This window comes from Sarcophilus harrisii, chromosome 2, assembly GCF_902635505.1.
Source record: "Sarcophilus harrisii chromosome 2, mSarHar1.11, whole genome shotgun sequence".
In the NCBI taxonomy this organism is placed as follows: Eukaryota; Metazoa; Chordata; class Mammalia; order Dasyuromorphia; family Dasyuridae; genus Sarcophilus; species Sarcophilus harrisii.
Window position 1 is genome coordinate 5,267,937 of NC_045427.1, and position 3,626 is coordinate 5,271,562.

The window sequence follows — 3,626 nt, forward strand, 5'->3', positions numbered from 1 at the left end:
TCAAGAAGATTCTTATTTCCTGCATCTTTCCTAAGCAATTTATTCTCTTTCTGTTTTAAGCAAAAAATTCTCGGCCTGGATAGTTCACCTTGCCAAATTATAAGTTTCTATTGTTCTTGATCACTCTTATAGTAAACCTAGAGCGGCATCCAGGAGGAACAGAAAATGTCCATTTGCTCAACAGACATCTATTAAGTCCCTATTGATTGCCTAACACTTTAACTGGGTGCAGGGGGAGGGGAAAGTCAAAGCCAGAGTCTGGTGGTGTATAAAATGCTTACCCAAACAATTCTAATTCAGAAAACTTCATGAGAAATACATTAGAGCTGACTAAGGGCTATAGTGGAGTCAGGAAGGGAGACATCAGAGTTATAGTAGCACCCACTTTTATTAAGTGCCTACCGGGTTCCAAACACTATGTTGGGGCTATTCCCCTCCCTTGCTACCACTACTGTGGTACCTACTTTTTTATTTGGGGAGATTACTCTGAGAGAGGAATTCCCTCTCCCCACATGGGTCAGGATGGTGAGCTCCTTGGGGGCTCTTGCCTAACTCCAATGCCTGAAATAAAGTAAACACTTAATAAGTGCTTATTTATGGACTGATTGTCTTTGCAAGTTATGGCTTTGGAGAAATGTCTGAGGAATAAAAGGGTAAATGAGTTTGAATCCAAATCTTCCTCCCACTGAGTCCAGCTCTCTCTTCCTGATGCCGTATTGTCTCCTATATTCTGGGACACCAAAACAAAAATGAAAGGAGAAATTGGAGGTGATAATAATAATAACGTGGATGACTATAGCAACAATACTAAATACCTGGCACTAACATCACATTTTAAGGTTCCTGAATCCATTTCTCAGTTGCTCCTGACAGTGTCCCACTGTTCCTCTCTTTCAGAGTTGGAAGATTGGCCTGGATGACATAAATAGGGAATTGGGGGCTCCAGCCAAATTGCCCACCATTCAAATCAGCACCTTCCCGTGCCCAAGAGAGAAAGCATAACAAGAGAAGGTAAGGAAGCTCCAAAGAGTTCTGATCCTTAGGGCTTAATCATCATCTATTGGCTGAAGTGGATCCTTTCCTCCTTATGAAGTTTCCTCTGTCCAGGACAAGGAGATCAGTCTGATAAGGGGGGATGCTCTGTACATGCCAGCTGATTTTCCTATTCACTCACTGGAAGGGAAGCAATAAATTCCACTCAATTTTCCTTGCAGACTTACCTTAAACTTCCCACTGCTCTCGACTCTCAGAGTCCCCACAATGCTCCAAAACTCATTATTCTAAATGTGGGAAGACCTTTTCCTTGGCCATTTTCACTGTAGGCAGCTGGGTGATAGATCACTAGGCCTAAACTCAAGAAAACCTGCATTCACTTACTACTTATGTGACCCTGAATCAGTCATTAACTGCCTCGGTTTCCTCATCTATAAAATAATGGGAATAATAATGGTATCCATCTTCCAGAATGACTTCCAAAATAAAACGAGAAGTTTGTTAAAGTGCTTTGTAAACCTTAAAATATGTGATGTAGCTATTATTCTTCTTGTCACAATGGAAAGAGATTTGGAATCAGAGAGCCTATGAACTGCTCTCTCCATTGCTTGCTAGCTGTGCCCTTGATCCTGGGCTACTTCTGTGAATTCTGCTTCATCTTCTCCAAAACAAGGGACTAGAAGAGAATCGACATTTGCAGCTTGGGAGTGCCAGAAATCGGCGTGGCCGCCCGGGTCACTGGCGTGATTCCATTCCATGTTACCATTTGGCAGCTGAGCCACTGGCTGCCCACCAGGCAAAGCTGCTGGCAGTTAGGTGATCCCGTGGGTATCATTTCAAAGCAGTGATGCACAGACATAATATCTGGAGACATCTGCAACAACCGCTGCCCTACATGAAAATATCTGTGATTTCTCTTAGTGACAAGGTCTCGAGGATTGCCCATGAGCCCCGTGGAAGGAAATACTAAATATATATGTATATATGATTATTCATATGTAGAAATAAAGTATATAATCATATAACATAAATATATATTTGTATAATTATATAAATTATACAAATAAATAAACTCTATCAAGATGGAGTTTCTACCTCCCTGCCATCTAGGGTCTTGGGCCCCCTGACCAGGGGAAGAATGGCAAAGCAGTGGAGAGATACTGGATCGGTAGTTAGGAAGATCTGCATTCCCATTCTGCCTCAGGATTCAACTCCCTTCCCTTCCTCCCCCACTGGGCGTATCACTCTGGGCAAATCACTTCCCATCTTTCCAATTCCTCCTCTGCAAAGTGACTGTACTGATATCAGCTGCCTCCCAGGATTGCTGGGTGACTCGATAGCGTTTGGAAGCTGCTTTAAGCAGTGGGTAAATAATTCTACAAAGCATTCTACCTAACATGGTTATGGAGAAGGTGACCAAAAAATGCTCTCTGATGACCAAACCAAACCAGCCCATTCCCCCTCCTGAAATCCAGTTTCTCTGGAGAGAAACTTCATGGATGAGAAGCCTTGGGTTCCCACCCCCTGGATGCGCCCATCTTTGCATCCAGGTTAGCTCCAGCCCAGCATCTCTCTAGGGAGAAAAGTTTACCAAGCCCTTCCAGGGGGAAAAATTGCTGCCATTAGAAAAACTGAGTGTTGCAGGCTTCCATGAGGTCAGGGTGCCTCTGCTGGCAGGAGGAGCTTTGGGCCATCGCGCTGCGCCCTGATCTTATCTCCGGGCTGAAATCCCGGCTCTCTCCCCAGCCATGTGAATGTTGGACACCACAATGGGATGCCCTGAACCAGACGGAATGTGGAGAACAAAAGTTGGATAAACAGCTTCCTGCTGGAAAGAAAAGGCCTGCTCGAAAACCTCCTGACCATGCTGATTCCTTTGATCAGCTGAGCTAAATGTGGGGAAGCTGCCTGGGGGAAGGGGGTCAGCCCTCAGAGTTCAGACATTTGGGAGTCCATCCTTAAGTCAGCTGAACCACCTGAAATGTTGACGTTTTGCTGGGAAAGGGCTCTGGATTTGCAAACCCAGTCCCAGATCTGTATGAGCAAGAGCAAGTCCTCCCCTTTCCTGATTCGTATTCCTGATCTATAAGGTGAGAAATGACCTTGGGGAGCTGCAAGGATCCTTCCTCCCAGGGAAGCAGGAAATCCAAGGACCCATAAAGTAATGTTGCCTCAGAGAAAAAGAGATGGCTAGAGGATGATGAGGATGTTTGTGGAAAGGGGGAGGAATACAAGGTGAAGACCACAGGGGGAGAGTCCAGAGATCCCCACACTACTGATGGCAGGTAGGCAGACGACTGAGGCTGTAACTGCTAAATAGTAAGTTAAAACAATGAAATTCAGTTTACTCAAAAGTACTGGGATGTTTACCTTGAGAAAGAGAAAAAGATACAAACCAGGAAGGGACAGCTAACAGACTGCAACTGATTCAGCATTCAACCATTTCTCCACAGGCTAGATGGCTGGGCCAAATCAAGGGGAAATGTAAGAAAATGTGATGCAGGGGATGGAGCAGTTTTACCAAAGTCAGGAAGAGCTGAGTTCAAATCTGCTCTCAGACATTCATTCACTGTGTGATCCTGGGAAAATCACTCTGCCCCTTTTGCCTCAATTTCCTCATCTGTAAAATGAAC